The 17,487-nt window shown below is 42.1% G+C and overlaps 1 pseudogene; it reads right to left on the bottom strand.

Annotated features, from left to right (window-relative positions):
- Positions 1 to 5,955: 5,955 nt before the first annotated feature.
- LOC145565884 (small nucleolar RNA R71) lies at positions 5,956 to 6,054 on the bottom strand (annotated as a pseudogene).
- Between the last annotated feature and the right edge of the window lie 11,433 nt (positions 6,055 to 17,487).

Genomic DNA, 17,487 nt, shown 5'->3' with positions numbered 1-17,487 from the left:
TATGAACCTTAATGTTGATGATGCAGGTCAAGTTGTCGAAGATATGACAATCCACAATTCCCAATATGGGAATCCTAAAGGGTTTGCTAACAAAGGGAAACATAGTGTCGACTCTGTGTCCTTTTTACAAGCTCAATTAACCTCTATTTGTCAAAAATTAGATAATCTTAGTACTGCAAATATAGCTAATGTTTCTGCAATTAATAATAATTCTAATGAGGCTTTCTGTGAAAATTGTGGAATTGTAGGTCATAGGGAGCAAGATTGCAGGAGCTCCGTGGAGCAAGTCAATGCCTTTCAAGTTTAGCGTTAGTGCCGCAGTTAGAAGTGCGTGTCTCCAGAAAGAAATAGGAAGATCACTAAGACCCGTGGTTGATCGTACCATGTCTAACAAGGTTCGATTTCTCCGTTCGAATATTCCGTTCCATTGTGGAGTTCCTAGAGGTGTCAGTTCTGAATGTATGCCATGATCTTTCAGATGGTCATCGAATTCTTGGCTCAAGTATTCACCACCTCGATCCGATCGAAGGGCTTTGATTTTCTTGCCAAGCTGATTTTCAACTTCACTCTGAAATTCTTTGAACTTTTCAAACGATTCAGATTTATGCGACATGAGGTAGACATAGCCATATCTATTATAGTCGTCTGTGAAGGTGATGAAATATCGATGTCCATTTCTTGTGGCGGAGCTCATTGGTCCACATACATCGGTGTGTATTAGACCCAATAAGTCACCTGCTCTTTCTCCCAACTTGAAGAATGGCTGCTTTATCATCTTGCGTAATAAACATCATTCGCAATTCTCAAAGGATTCTAAATTGAAAGAGTCAAGAACGCCTTCTTATAGAAGCTTCTTGATGCGTTTGATGTTAATATGGTCAAGACGACAATGCCACAAGTAAGTTTGATTGACTCCATGGTATTAGCTCTTTTAGTAGTATTATTCACATTATAAACTTGTTTGTCTAAAGAAAGCACATAAAAACCATTTTCAGAATGTGCAATACCATATAAAGCATTATCGAGATAAAATGAACATTCATTGTCTTTTATTCGAAATTCAAAACCTTTGGGGTCTAACGTCGATATTGAAATAATGTTTTTGGTGATGTTGGGAACATAGTAACAACTTTCAAGTTCCAAAACTAGCCCAGAGGGCAAAGACAAACTGAGAGTTCCTACGGATACGGCTTCAATTCTGGCTCCATTGCCGACCCGGAGTTCAACCTCTCCCTTCTCTAGCTTCCTAACGTTCCTTAGACCCTGAGAATTGGAACAAAGGTGTGAGCCACATCCGGTATCTAATACCCATGATGTTGAGCTAGTGAAGTTTAAGTCTATAACGAATATACCTGATTCAGAAGCAATAGTTCCGTTCTTCTTATCTTCCTTGAATTTGAGGCAATCTCTCTTCCAATGTCCCTTCTTCTTACAATAGAAGCATTCGGAATTAGATTTAGAAGATGCTACCTTCTTTTCCTTGTTGTCCTTGGTAGCTTTCGGCTTAGGCGGAAAGTTCTTCTTACCTTTCCCCTTGAAGCCTTTCTTCTTTTTGCCCATGCGCTTGAACGGCTTGCCCTTTTTGATCATGAGCATATCATGTTTTCCCTCATCCTTGAGCGTTTTCTCGGCTTGCTTTAACATACCATGAAGCTCAGTGGGGGTTTTCTCCATGTTATGCATATTATAGTTCATCTTGAACTGATCATAGCCTTTGTGCAACGAGTGGAGAATGATGTCAATTGCCATCTCGGTTGAATACCCTGCATCAAGCCTTCCCATGTTATGAAATAATCCTATCATTTTGAGTACATGTGGGCTGACTGACTCTCCTTTCTTGAGCTTGCTCTCAAGGATCTGTCTGTGGGTTTCAAACCTCTTAGTCCGGGCTTGCTCTTGGAACATATTCTGCAGCTCAGAAATGATCTCAAAAGCTGTCTCCTTCTCAAAGAAAGTCTTTTGAAGCTCGGGAGACATTGTGGCCAACATGATGCATTTGACATCCCGAATGGTACTTTGCCATCGGTTTAGGGCAGCCTGAGTCACCTCCTCATTGGGAGCCTCGGGCATTTCCTCATCAAGGACATATTCCTTTTGCTCTTGCATGAGAACAATTCGCAAGTTTCTTTGCCAATCAAGAAAATTTGGCCCACTCAACTTCTCCTTGTCGAGAATTGAGCGCAATGAAAACTGGTTGTTTGAGTTATTTGAAGACATGATTCTACAATTGAAAGAATTTTAATGAAAAACCATTCATGGATACTTAAATAAGATTGAATTTAATTCATGCATATTTCAAACATATGTAACGTCTTATTTACACATAAAATTATCCCTATTTTGTGAAAATAAGTCGATTCCAAGATCCAAGGAAACAAAGAGTGGTTAAGCATGCTTTGGCTTTTCTTAACACTCAATCTCCCAAGGTAAGCAACGCTTTGCTGATGGCTCCAAGCCACTCTTGGTTGAATAAATCGTCGCATCTAATGCTCTCTCAACAATTTATTCACTTTGCCACGACATGTTAGGACTCCATCATTCATATCGTTGAGTAAAACCAAAAGCAACTTGCATACCCGGTATGCCTTATGAGTCTAGCGAGTAATAGTGATGCCTCGCTTTGGCGTAGCCCATCACTATTCTTAATAGGTCGATAAGTGTTGTTTTGGAATGGGAATTTCACTCAATATTTTTAGGGACCTAGGGTTTCTATGTTGGTTGATTTAAGTGAACTTAATTAATCATCACAACATTTGAAATCCTAAACATCTAAGATATAATTCATATATAAATGATCATAAATATGTAAAGCATAAGCATTTGATGCATATTGGCAACTAGCATGACCCCTTGAATTCTTCAAGTCTTTAAAAAGGTCTTCTTTTGCAACTTCATGGCTTTGTCTTCCAAGAACCTCCGTCTTCAAGACTTGACCAAAATTATGCAACTACTAGTTTCTACGATTAGGACTAATCTAAACATTAAGGTACGAACATACTCAACGGTACGCATACCGTATTTGGATTTACAAAAATACATCACGGATCGCAGTCCGTATTTTCTATCCTAATCGGGCCCCACTAGTTGCCATTTTATAAAACCTGTGAGAGAATATACATTCTATTAATCCATTCACTATTTGTGAATGGCCCATGCATTTTATAACGATAAAACAAGTAACAATGCATAAACACGCGATAACTAGTTACTAATCTAGGTGGTTAATCCGATTAACACGTCTAATTAAAACTAGTCAAAGTTGTTTTAACCGATTATGTAAATAAGCACAATTAATATTTGAAGCTCCCACTAAATTCTGCATCCAACTTAATTAATCCAATTAATTAAGCCGGTAAAACCCAATTATTTGCCAAAATAGAATTTTGCAAATGCCGCTAAAAAACCGAGGCCTAGCCTCCAAAATTATTAAAATAATTAAAACGGCAAAATAAGCAAACACGAAGCCAACCGCACTCAAGTGGCTCATGCACTACATGCGTTCCATATGGAAGCCAAGGTCGTCTAGAAACCCTGGATTATGCGGCTTGGCGCATGTGCCTCCACCACCCCACGTAGCACTAGCTAGGTCGAGCCTAGTCGCGTTTGCTACGGGTTACCTGGTGCTAGGCACATGCCCACGGCTGCTTGCCTGATGAGTGTCATTTATGGCACTCATAAGGTAGTCTTTTAGGTTATTTCTTTCCCTTTTTGTTGCTTTCTTCTTTTAGTTTTGGCCCTTTTTCCTTTAGTTTCTCCTTTTTCCTCTTTCTCTATGTTTCTCGTGTTTTTATCGTGTTTTTCCTTTATTTTTCCCTTTTTCCCTTTTATTTCCTTCCTTTGTTTACTTGTGTAGGTATTGTGAGATTCACCTTGGCAAAGGATGCAATTCGGGACCTCAATGATCAAGCAAGGAAGAAGCATTTGGCTAGAGAGGGCTTAGAGAGGCCTTGGAGAGACCTCGGAGAGGTCTCCATGGCTTTCCACCAGGCCGCGGGCGCGGGCTTTTATTGTTCAAAAGTGCCAAAAGTTGGCAGGAACTAGCCGCGGTTGCCCCGCGGTCTCTCCGCGGGCGCGGGCAATTTGGAGAGGTCTCTCCGCTCAGAGAGACCGCGGCTCCCCTGATCAGCCTTTGGGAGCAGGGGACTTCGCCGCGGGCGCGGATCATCAAGCCGCGGGCGCGGGCCCTTGAGGCCGCGGGCGCGGGTGCTGCCCAGGCAGCCCGCGGAGGGTTCCGTACCCAGTTTTCCGCGGGCGCGGGCTTATCGAGAGAGACCACGGGAGCTGCCGATTTCTTCTTAGGCTATAAATAGAATTGTATTTCTTTTTTTGAAAAAAAACTTTTTGATAATTTTCATTAGCTTAGTTTTAGAGAAAGAAGTTAGAGGGAAGTTAGAGAGAAGTTCTTGGTTTTGGATTTGTAACTCAACATTTGATCAATCAAGTTTGGATTTCTTCATTTTCAATCATCAATTTTAGTGAGATTCTCTTCTTTCTTTCATCTTTCACTTACTTGTTATTTGATTCTTTTGCTTGATGTTTGTTTTTCTTGGATTTGAGTTTGATAATATTGAATACTTTGATTTCTATTAGATTTTGATATAGAATGATGATCAATGCAATTTCTAGTTATTTGTTCTTGGATTTCACCATGATTAGTGAGTAGATTAGTTGCTAAGGAAAGGGGGAAGCATGTTTGATTAATGGAAATGCTAGTTGATGCTCTTTGATTGGTTGATTTGTTGCAATTAAATTGGTTGACATAGTTTTGCATGAGATTGATTAGATTAGGATTGATCACCCTATAAGATTAATCTAGATTGCATTGCAACTCTTAATGACATGACCAATTGATTTAAAGGTTGCTCTAATTGATTGAGTTTGCTTATGATTCTTCTTGGTTTGCCTTTCATAGTGACCACTAGATTGGCCTATAGGAGATAGTATTTGAACTCTCTTGATTGCTACTATTGTTTGTCCATTGCAATACTTGAATTAATTGATTGAGCTTTAATCTTGCATTATCATTGATTTTGCATGTGGAACCCATATCCCTAGTGTTTAGACCTTTGATTATTTGTTGAATTTGATCTAGTTCATTTTAGTACCAACCAATATCTCATTTTCGACTCCGAGGTAGCTTGACTTAGACTTTAGTTTTCATCATTGCATTCCCTTGGGACCGACCCTTAACTTACCCTATATTCATATAAGGTTGGCTAGGTGTTTACAAATTTAGTTTGGCTTGGGGAAAGGGTAGAAAACGACATGCATTTTCATCTTGTCAAAATGGCGCCGTTGCCGGGGAATGCTATTGGTGCTTAGCTTTTGTTGTTGAGTCTACTTCATTTTATAAAAAAAATACAAAAAGATTTTGTTTCTTTAGGCTACACTTGTAGCCGTGCTACTAATATTTTTGTTTGAGTTTTGCATGCATAGAACCCGTGATCGTTCCCTTATTCCCCTTGATCCGGAAATTGAGAGGACTCTTTCAAGAAGAAGAGTGGATAATAGATCCTTGGGTTATAGCTCTTCAAGTGAAGAAGAAATTCAAGAAGAGCAAGGCATGGGTGAAAATCCTAGAATGGCCTTGAAGGAGCTTGGAGTGCCCGGGGCATATAGGTTTGAGAGTGGAATAGCTCCACCTACTACTCCGGCAAATGACTTCGAAATCCGGCCGGCAATGATCACCTTGATTGAGAGAAGGCAATATAGTGGGGCTAAGAATGAGAGCCCATTGAACCATCTAAAAGAGTTTGAAAAATATTGCAACACCATCAAAGTCAATGGGGTTTCTCAAGAATTCATCTGCCTCAAGTTGTTCCCTTTCTCTTTAATAGGAAGATCTTTGGAGTGGCTAGACAAAGAGGTGAAGCCCAACTCCTTGAGAACTTGGGACGATGTCACAAAGGCTTTCTTGTCCCGCTTCTACCCCCAAAGGAAGACGGCGGAGGCAAGAGCCTTGATTCAAGGGTTCAAGCAAAGGCCAAGTGAAAGCCTTTACGAAGCATGGGAGAGATTCAAAGAGTATCAAAGGGAGTTCCCTCACCACGGAATCCCCACATACCAATTGATCCAAATCTTCTATGGCGGTTTAAGTCCCCAAGGCAAGTCATGCCTTGATGGAGAGGCCGGGGGCCCTATCATGAACAAAACCGAAGAAGAAGTTGTGGACATCATTGAGGACGTGGTGACATATTATAGGGATTGGCAAGATGGGGAGAGGGACTCTTCAAGCAAGCAATCTTCATTGTACTCGGTGGACCATCTAAATGCAATCAACAACCTTTCCTCCCAAATGACAAACTTAGGAAAGGAGGTCACCGCAATCAAAGCTAAGTTGGAGAGCACTTCTTCCCCTTCTCAAGCTTCGAATCTTCCCTCCCAATTTAAGGGGAGAGGTACTCCTTCTAACTCTCAACCCCCTCCCTCTTCACATAATATGCCTTTGGGTTGCTTGTTTTGTGATGCATGTGGATCGTATGATCATGACTCTAGTGCTTGTCCTAATGAATGTGTTGATGAGTTTGATAACCATGAGAGTGAACATGTGAATTATGTGTCGAATAATAATGGTCAACGGTTTGATAATCAAAGGAGTCAATGGAATAGGAACTCCCAAGGCCAAGGAAATTTTGACAACTATAACCAAGGTGGTGGTTATAGAAACCAAGGGAACCAAGGTTCTCGTGGTAGCTATAATAATCAAGGTTATAGTGGCCAAAATCAAGGCCAATATTATGGTAACCAAAACCAAAATTATGGTAACCAAAACCAAGGTTATGGAAATCATAACCAAGGTAGTGGTAACCATAATCAAGGTGGTGGAAACCATAATCAAAGCTATGGCCAAGGTCAAAATAGGAGTAATTGGAACAATCAAGGACGGGGTAATTTTCAAAATAATTCTCAAAGAGGTCCCCCACCCGGGTTTGTTCCAAAAACTCAAGGTGAAAGTTCCTATTCTCAACCTTCTTCACCTAGGACTAATTTGGAGGAGATAATTGAGAATCAAACCAAGTTGTTGAACACATACATGGCCGTGAGCGATAAAAAATTCAATGAAATGATGACCCACAATAAAATGCTTGAAAACCAAATCTCTCAACTTGCTAATGCCTTGAAAGATCATGCAAGCCCTTCTTCTTTACCTTCCCAAGGTCTTGATCCCAAGAAACCCGTGAATGCTATTGTTACTAGGAGTGGAAAGTTTCTTGAGGAGGTATTGCCTATGAAGGGTGTAGATAAGGAGATTCCTAGGGAGGTTTTGGTTGAGGATGAGGAAAAAAAGGCATCATTGGATGAGGTAGTTGTTGAAACACCTAGAGAGGTGAAAGTAGAGAAAGAGATTGTGAGACCCAAACTCCCCTACCCACAAAAATTCATGAGACACAAATTGGATGAACAATTTGGGAGATTCATTGAGATGCTAAAACAACTCCACCTTTCTCTACCTTTTACCGATGTGATCAACCAAATGCCAAACTATGCCAAATTCCTCAAGGACATTTTGAGTGGGAGAAGAACTTGTGAGGTTGTGGAGACCATCAATTTGACCGAAAATTGTAGTGCTATCATCATGAACAAAATGCCACCCAAGTTGAAGGACCCCGGAAACTTCTCCATCCCTTGTGCAATTAACAAGATGCAAATTGATAATGCCTTATGTGACTTGGGAGCTAGTGTGAGCCTAATGCCATATTCGGTTTATCAAAGACTTGAGCTAGGGGAACTCTTACCTTCTAACATTACCTTGCAATTAGCGGATAGGTCTATCAAATTTCCAAAAGGTAAGGTAGAAGATGTCCCTTTGAGGGTGGGGAAGTTTGTGTTTCCCGTGGATTTTGTTGTTCTTGAAATGGATGAGGATGCCACCATTCCGATCATTTTAGGTAGACCCTTTCTTGCTACCTCGGGAGCCATGATTGATGTGAGGAATGCTAAGATCTCCCTTAAGGTGGGAGAAGAGGTTATAGAATTTGATTTGAATGAAAGCATGAAATATCCATGTTCTTCTTTGGAAAATTGTATGATGATTGATTCACTTGATATTGTTGTGTTTTCCATGCATGAGCACTTGCTCACTTCTAACAATGCTCTTGAGAATGTTTTGTTGAACAAAGACAAGGTAGGTGCTTCATGCAAGGAGATGACTTTCTATGAGGAGTTACTTGATGGAAGTGTGGAGGACGTGGATGAGCAAACATGTTTTGGAATCTCAAGCCATGAAGCTTTGCAAGTGGCCACATCACAAGAAGGTAATGGTGTGCCTATGGTGGAGCTCAAACCTCTACCATCACACCTTAGGTATGAATTCTTGGGCCCTCGTTCTACTTACCCCATGATAGTTAGTGCATCCTTGAGCGAGAGCCAAGCTCAAGCGTTATGTGGTGTTTTGAGAAAACACCAAGGTGCTTTGGGGTACACAATTGATGACCTTAAAGGTATAAGCCCCGCTTTGTGCCAACACCACATAACGCTTGAGGAAGGCGCCCTTCCTTCTATTGAACGACAAAGGAAACTACATCCCCAAATGGGAGAAGTAGTCAAGAAAGAGATCACCAAGCTTTTGGATGCGGGAATCATATTCCCCATCTCAAGCTCAAGGTGGGTCTCCCCCGTGCATGTCGTTCCTAAAAAGGGGGGTATGACCGTAATTGAGAATGAGAAAGGTGAGCTCATTCCAACTAGAACGGTCACCGGTTGGAGGATGTGTATAGACTATAGACGTCTAAACACATCAACCAAAGAGGATCACTTCCCTCTCCCTTTTATTAACCAAATGCTTGAAAGGTTGACTAGGCACAAATTTTATTGCTTTCTTGATGGATATTCGGGATTCTTTCAAATTCCTATTCATCCCGAGGATCAAGAAAAGACAACCTTCACATGCCCCTATGGTACTTTTGCATATAGAAGAATGCCCTTTGGATTGTGTAATGCTCCGGCGACCTTTCAAAGGTGTATGATGAGCATTTTTGGGGACATGCTTGAAGAGGAAATGGAAGTCTTCATGGATGATTTTTCTGTGGGAGGTGTTACATTTGAGGATTGCCTCAAAAATCTTGAAAGATGCCTAGAGAGATGTGAAAAGGTCAACTTGGTGCTTAATTGGGAGAAGTGCCACTTCATGGTGGAGGAAGGTATAGTGCTTGGGCACAAGATTTCAAATAGGGGCATTGAGGTGGATAAGGCAAAGATTGATGTGATTGAAAAACTTCCACCTCCGATAAATGTCAAAGGAGTGAGATCGTTCCTTGGTCATGCGGGTTTTTATAGGAGATTCATTAAGGACTTTTCACTCATTGCTAAGCCCCTAAACGACCTTCTTCAAAAAGATGTTGAGTTCAATTTTGATGACAAATGCTTGAAGGCATTTGATACATTAAAGAAGGCCCTAATCTCTACTCCTATTGTTCAAGGCCCAAGGTGGGATCTTCCTTTTGAGTTGATGTGTGATGCGAGTGATTGGGCAATTGGAGGTGTTTTGGGACAACGGGTAGACAAGAAACTTCATGTGATTTACTATATGTCCAAGACTCTCAATGGGGCTCAAAAGAACTACACAACGACGGAAAAGGAATTTTTGGCAATTGTGCACTCTTTTGAGAAATTCCGATGTTACTTGTTGGGTTCCAAGACCATAGTCTTCACGGATCATGCGGCCCTCAAGTATCTCTTTGCTAAAAAAGAGTCCAAGCCAAGGTTGATTCGATGGGTACTTGAATTGCAAGCTTTTGAGATTGAGATTAGGGACAAGAAGGGTGCGGAGAATGTTGTGGCGGACCATCTTTCTCGCCTTGACGGGAATCAAATTCATGATGATGGTCTACCAATAGAAGATAGAATTCTTGATGATTTCTTGTATGCCATAGAGGTGAAGGAACTCCCATGGTATGCCGATTTGGTCAATTTTCTAGCATGTGGGGAGTTTCCACCCTCTTTCTCCAAGAACCAAAAGAAGAAGATCAAAAGAGAGGCAAGGCACTATTTGTGGGATGACCCTATCTTATACAAACATGGGGTTGATGGCTTACTTAGGCGTTGTGTTCCAAACGAAGAGGTGCCTAGTGTTTTAAAAATGTGCCACTCGGATCCTAGTGGTGGACACATGGGTGTTTCCAAGACCGCCACTAAAGTTCTTCAAAGTGGTTTTTGGTGGCCACATCTCTTCAAGGACTCATGGGGCTTTGTTAAGTCATGTGACCGATGTCAACGAGTTGGGAACATTTCCAAGCGAAATGAGATGCCTCAACAACCTATCCTTGAATTGGAGGTGTTCGATGTGTGGGGAATTGACTTCATGGGACCATTCCCCTCTTCATACGGGAATCAATATATTCTTGTGGCGGTGGACTATGTTTCTAAGTGGGTTGAGGCCATTGCCTCTCCAACAAATGATCACAAGGTTGTATTAAAGTTGTTCAAGAAGATCATCTTTCCAAGGTTTGGTGTCCCAAGAGCAGTGATAAGTGATAATGGATCCCACTTTGTCCATAATGCCTTTCAAAAGATGTTGAGGAAACATGGTGTGCATCAACGATTTGGGCTTCCCTATCATCCTCAAACGAGTGGCCAAGTTGAGGTTTCAAAGCGTCAACTCAAGCTTATTCTTGAAAAGACGGTTGCTCGCAATAGAAAGGATTGGTCGGACAAATTGGATGATGCTCTATGGGCTTATAGGACGGCTTTTAAGACACCCATTGGGACCACTCCATATCGCCTTGTCTATGGCAAATCATGCCATCTCCCGGTTGAGCTTGAACATCGTGCCATGTGGGCCATCAAGAAGATAAATTTTGACTTAGCAAGTGCGGGAGAGAAGAGGTGGTTGGACCTTCATGAATTAGAGGAACTTCGACTTGATGCTTACGATAGTGCTAGCACCTACAAAGCTCGATCCAAAGAGGTTCATGACAAGTTGATTGAGAAAAAGGAGTTTTGTGTAGGTGACAAAGTCCTCCTCTATAATTCTAGAATGAAGTTGTTCCCCGGAAAACTCATGTCAAGATGGAGTGGTCCGTTCTTGGTAAAGGATGTTTTTGGTAATGGTGCCGTGGAAATTTCTCCTTTGGATTCCTCATTTTCATTTAAGGTTAATGGTCATCGGCTCAAGAAGTACTTTGATGGAGTGTTTGTTGGTCTTGTTCACAAAATGATTCTTTTCCAACCACCTTGAGTGGGGTGATGCACGTCGAGCTAACGACGTTAACCAAAAGCGCTTACGGGAGGCAACCCGGATTCTCATCTCATTTTTCTTTTCTTTTCCTTCCTTTTCATTTTCCTTGTTTAGTTTTGATCTTATTTTGTGTTGGTTTTATGTTTGTTTTGTAGGTTGCCCATTGTCATCACTTGTTGGAAAGAAAGGGTTTTATGAAGAATTTAGAGTGCAGGGGAGAGGGCTCCCCGAGGGCTTAGAGAGACCTCGGGGGCCTCTCCAGCTTTCAAAGGGAATTGCAATCAGGAACTCCCCGCGGTTGCCCCGCGGTCTCTCCGCGGGCGCGGGGGAGTTTGGAGAGGTCTCGGGAATTTGGAGAGGGCGCGGCCCTTATTTAAGCTAAATTGAAGATTTTGGATCAGGAACTTCCCGCGGTTGCCCCGCGGTCTCTCCGCGGGCGCGGGAAGTTTTGGAGAGGGCGCGGCAATTTTGGAGAGGGCGCGGCCAGCATCAGGTATAATTTCTCCAATTTTGGTCAGGAACTCCCCGCGGTTGCCCCGCGGTCTCTCCGCGGGCGCGGGAGAGTTCCCGAGACCGCGGCAGTATCGGGAGAGGGCGCGGGTTCTTGGGTTACTTTTACCCGGACGCACCCCCTCTCTCTCTCTCCTCTCTTATTTTCAAATCTCCTCTCTATTTTTCCCCTTTCTCTCTCTACACATTCTCAAACCCTAACCCCAAATCATCAATTCCTTACTCTTTTTTTCAAATTTCCATCAAATTTTCACAAAATCTACCTTATTTCTCCATTTTCATCACTTCTACTCAAGTTTCTCGTGGTTTTTCGGCAAATTTCGGTAGTGTGTGGTGTTCTATGCTTGATTTGTGTCTCCAATCTTGGTATACTTCTAACCTTTGTATTAATCTTGTCAATTTCACTTGATTTCTTTACATTGGTTGGTATTATCTTGATTTTGAGCATGATTTTGTGTTTCATGGTTATTTTTGTGAAATTTGGTATTTTTGTGTGATGATTGTTTTTCTTGATAAATCTTGCATATATTTGATGGATGATTGTTGATATTGGTATTTGTTGTTGGAATTTTGGTTGTTGTGTTGATTGAAACAGGTACTTTGTAGTTTTTGGGGGTTTGGTTAGATTTGAAAGGAGGATTGTGAGTGTTTGAGGTGTTTGTTGCTCGTTTGAGGGAGTTGGATTATTCTTTGTGATTTTCTTTTGTGAATTTGTGTGGTAAACAAAATGAATTTGTTGAGACGATCTAAGAGTAGCAAAAACCGCTCGACCCAATCTCCCGGCCAAACTTCTCAAGGCCAATCCTCAAACCCTAACCCCCAAGCACACTCCTCAACCCAAGATGACGCCCCTCCTCCTCTACCACCTCTAAAATTGTGGAACCGGTCTAAACAATTGCCCATTTATAACAAAATGAAAGACCGAAGGTTTAGACCCACCCGCCATTATTTTCGTGATGACATGGCCAAGCTAGGGATAGATAATGACCTTGATGTGCTTCTCAATAACCTAAGTTTAGGTGAGTTTTTGAAATCTAACCCCCGTACCTACTTGGAGCCTTCAATTGAGTTTTTCTCCACCTTTGAGTTCAATAGGGTCGGGGAAACCGACTACATCATCTCCTTCCAACTCTTCAATGTTAAGCACACCATGAACCTAGCCGAGTTTAATGTGGCCCTAGGTTTTAACCCAAATGGTGATATCTTCGAGCCCCTTATCTCCCTTGCCCAAAGTGAGTACAATGAGGTTGCTTGGTGGAGAACCATAGCCCACAAAAAGCAATTTGACTCCAAAATTTCCCTTGCTAGTGAGATCATTCATCCGGCCCTTAGGATCCTCCATAGAATTCTCGGGTACTCGGTTTATAGTAAGCAAGATTTGGGAAAGTTGTCTCGAGAGGAGATCATGGTTTTGTGGATGGCTACTAAGCCGGAGTTGGGATCTAGGATTAATTTTGGGTACATTTTCATGGAAGGGTGCAAGGAGATCATGCATGGGGTTAAGACGGTGGAGGTTCATTGTGGGGGAATGGTGACCCGTTTGGTGAGGTATTTTAACCAAGAACGGTTCTTAGAGTCTTGCACTCCGGTTGGAGGGAGTGAAGACATTTGGATTAGTTTGAGGCAGGTTAACACCCTCCGTTTCATAACTAGTACTAAGAGAGCCGGTACCTACTCTTGGCTAGTGAGGAATACCCACCATTGCCTTCTCCCTAACCCGGCCGCTACCTCCATTTTTCGCCAAGCTAGGAATGTTTGGATGGTCCCTAGGGACAATGGTAGGATTGATGAGGATGAGATGGAGGAAGATGCTGATTTTGTTAAGGGAGCCGGGTTTGAGGATGTGCATGAGGAGGAGGAGGAAGGAAGAGGAGAAGAACAAGAGGAACAACAACAACAACAACCGTTTCAACAACAACAACAAGGAAGACGAAGAAGGCAACAACAACAACAACAACTTCAACAACAACCGCCACCCGATTTTGAACAAGATATGGCGGCTATGTGGGCGCAAATGGAAAGCATGAGACTTTCCATGCAAGGTACGTTCTCTGACCACCGAACTCTTTCTTATCAAACTAGCGCCTTGTATGACGCTAGTGTACGTAGGGGGGAGGTCGCACCTCCGGTCAACTACCCTTATGTGCCGCCCCAACAAGGGCCGGTACCTTCCCGGGGTGGTGACGGCCTCCCTACGTACCCTTATTGGCAAGGGGTTGAGACCCCCGATGTGCCAAGGCGCAACTTCCCGCCTTATGATTATAGGGTCCCGGGGGGGAGTGATTACAGGGGTGACCCCGCTTATTATTATGTTGACCCTCGTCACCCCGAGCCCCTCGTTCAACAAGAGCCCTTTGACCAATTGACCCCATCCCAACAAGACCTATTTAAGGGTTATTATGGTTTTCCTCCCGGTTTCATCGGAGGTTGGGATGAGGGTGATGGTTTTGGAGGTGATGATGGTGCCGGCCCGAGTGGCCATTAGTCCCCTCTTTGCATATTTGTCTCCCTTTTTGTTTTCCCCTTTTCCCTATTTTTGCATGTTTGTCGGCATCGGGGTCGATGCTTTCATTTTGTGAGGGGGGAGGGTCAAAAAGGATGTGTTAGCATGGGGGCGGCACCTTGGGCTCGGTGGGAAGTTTTTGATAAGGTTTTTGGTGGATCTTGGCTGTTGGTCTTGTTGTTTTGTTGCTTGTTGTTGATTGTTTCTTCGGATGATGGTTTTTGGGATCTTTCTAAAAAATTCAAGGAAATAAAATTTTGGTTTCAATGATGATGGGTTCTTCTAGGTTTTTGTATATAGTTAGTGTTTTAGTTTTTTTTTTATTGTTTGCTTTTGTTTGGAAGTTACTAACAATTTCACTTTGTATATATATAGCTTTCTTTTCTTTTACTCACCTTGTTCGTAGCTCATGCTTTGGATTGCGGAACCCTTTGGAGAAGCTCGTTCTCACTCTCTGGGTACTTTGGTCTAGCATGGACGCTTGGTGAGGCCTTTCTTATTTTACTCCTTTTTATTTTCACTTCTTTGTTTTCTTGGTTGCTTAGATTAAGATTAGGCTTAGGGGAAGTTGAACGGTTCGAGGATGTATGAATTTAACACCTAGTGTGTTTGGGGTCTTTGGCGATGTGGCCATTAGACCACTTGTATGTCGATTGGGATAAACGTGTTATGATTGCATCTTTGCCCTTTCCTCTTTCCCTTTCTTATCTTTGTCTCAGTTTTCCATCTTTTCCTTTCTTTTCTTATCTTTTGTTCTTGTTGGTGTGCATTTCTTTTTGAGGCTTTCTTTTTACTATTTCTCTTTTTGAATGTCGGACTTGTATGCAATGGATTCTTGCTTTTGAATAATAGTCTTCCTAGGTAATTATGGTATGCACGGTTTGAGATACGTTTGGTTGATTCTAGGATAAAGCATGCTAAGATAGTTGTCTAGAACTAGTGGGATCATGAAGCCGGATTCTACTTGTTTGTGGCATGTTTGGTAGTTGCTCCCTATCTTCAATTTGACAACCTTAGTGAGTTTTTGTTACAACCATGTGAGGTGTATATTTGTTCAAGCTTTCATCAAATTCTTGCATGAGCGGCATGGATCCTTGATTTTCGCAAACCTAATCTAGAATCTTAGCTTATGATTCCTAAGACCGTGACCGAACTACCTAGGAAGGACAAAGGCAGCTTTTTCGGGGTGGTATTTTTCATTTTTAGGATAGTTTTATTTCATTTTCTTTATTTTTTTTGGGTTTACATTTGCCTTCTTGCAACCATTTGAGCCTTATCCCTTCTTTTTCAAGCCACATCTTTAGATCTTTGGCCTTTTATTTCATTTTCTTTCTTTTCTTGTTTTTGTGAAGCAAATTGATCATATTTGATGGAGTTTGTGGTGGTGAAGTTGGATGTTGGGTTTTTATGAGTGCAAGATTGTGTTAAGTTTTCTTTGTGAACAATGGCAAGTGTTTGAGTAAAAGCCGTCCTTAATCATAAAAGGCATGGACTAATAAATTGCATTATAGAAAAAGCCGTCCGAATTTAGCAAAAGGCAAGGACATTGCAAGTTTAAGTAAAAAAAAAAAAGAAAAAAATTGAAAAAGTAAAAATTCAAAAATATTTTGTTGTAATCTTTTCTCCTTCTAAGCATTGAGGACAATGCTTCCTTTAGCTTGGGGGGGGGGGAAAGCGTTAATTCTTCACGCTTTTTGGTCTTATTTTAGTAGAGTATTGCGTTGAATAAGCTTGGGGTGTTAATACATTTTTGTTTGGTGATTACTTAAGTTTGGTGTTGAGATTTGGCCGGTCTTTGCTTCACATTTTAGGATAACCACCAAATTTTTAAAATTTTTAGCCTACCTTAACCCTTCTTGCCTTACGTTACAACCTTGGGGAAGACCTTTGGACCTAGGAGTTGAGTCTTTCATCGGTGGAGGGAATCATAGGTTGTGGACTAAGGAAAGGGGATGCGAAATCAAGATGTCGAGTAGCCTAAAAACTTTGATCTTTTTCCGGTTCCTTCGCGGAATCTATGAGATGCTCACTAAGGGGAGATATGAGATTAGTAGGGGGAACGCGGTAAGACTGTTTGGGATGAAGGTGGAGTGTGATAACTAGTTCCTATGCTTAGCATATTTATGTTTCAATCAACCTTAGGTATCTTTTAACGTGCATACCATAATTCACTTTAGAAAGGTTGTTATTCATTTGAATTATAGTCTCTTTGTAAAGTCCATTTCATAAAGAATTTGTTTCCTTTTTCCTTTTTCTTTTCTTTCTTTGGTTTGCCTCTTGGGGGTTTGGTGGAGAGTTATGGGTAAACTCTTAGGATACCCTTACGAGAGCATCACTCGTCCTCTTGAGCGATCTAGGGGTTCAAAATGGCTTGTTGTAGCTAAAAACAACCGTGATTCCTACGACAGTGAGTCCTAGTGTAAATTCTTACCCCTCTTTTTCTTTTTATTTTTCCCTTCTTAGTCCTTCTTGGCCTTTGTTTTGCTCGGGACGAGCAAAAGTCTAGCTTGGGGGAATTTGATGAGTGTCATTTATGGCACTCATAAGGTAGTCTTTTAGGTTATTTCTTTCCCTTTTTGTTGCTTTCTTCTTTTAGTTTTGGCCCTTTTTCCTTTAGTTTCTCCTTTTTCCTCTTTCTCTATGTCTCTCGTGTTTTTATCGTGTTTTTCCTTTATTTTGCCCTTTTTCCCTTTTATTTCCTTCCTTTGTTTACTTGTGTAGGTATTGTGAGATTCACCTTGGCAAAGGATGCAATTCGGGACCTCAATGATCAAGCAAGGAAGAAGCATTTGGCTAGAGAGGGCTTAGAGAGGCCTTGGAGAGACCTCGGAGAGGTCTCCATGGCTTTCCACCAGGCCGCGGGCGCGGGACTTCAAGCCGCGGGCGCGGGCTTTTATTGTTCAAAAGTGCCAAAAGTTGGCAGGAACTAGCCGCGGTTGCCCCGCGGTCTCTCCGCGGGCGCGGGCAATTTGGAGAGGTCTCTCCGCTCAGAGAGACCGCGGCTCCCCTGATCAGCCTTTGGGAGCAGGGGACTTCGCCGCGGGTGCGGATCATCAAGCCGCGGGCGCGGGCCCTTGAGGCCGCGGGCGCGGGTGCTGCCCAGGCAGCCCGCGGAGGGTTCCGTACCCATTTTTCCGCGGGTGCGGGCTTATCGAGAGAGACCGCGGGAGCTGCCGATTTCTTCTTAGCCTATAAATAGAATTGTATTTCTTTTTTTGAAAAAAAAACTTTTTGATAATTTTCATTAGCTTAGTTTTAGAGAGAGAAGTTAGAGAGAAGTTAGAGAGAAGTTCTTGGT

The sequence above is a fragment of the Chenopodium album genome, chromosome 10 (genome assembly GCF_948465745.1).
Source record: "Chenopodium album chromosome 10, dcCheAlbu1.1, whole genome shotgun sequence".
Lineage (NCBI taxonomy): Eukaryota > Viridiplantae > Streptophyta > Magnoliopsida > Caryophyllales > Amaranthaceae > Chenopodium > Chenopodium album.
Note: the sequence above shows the minus strand (reverse complement) of the source record. Positions and strands in the feature narration are given on the sequence as shown.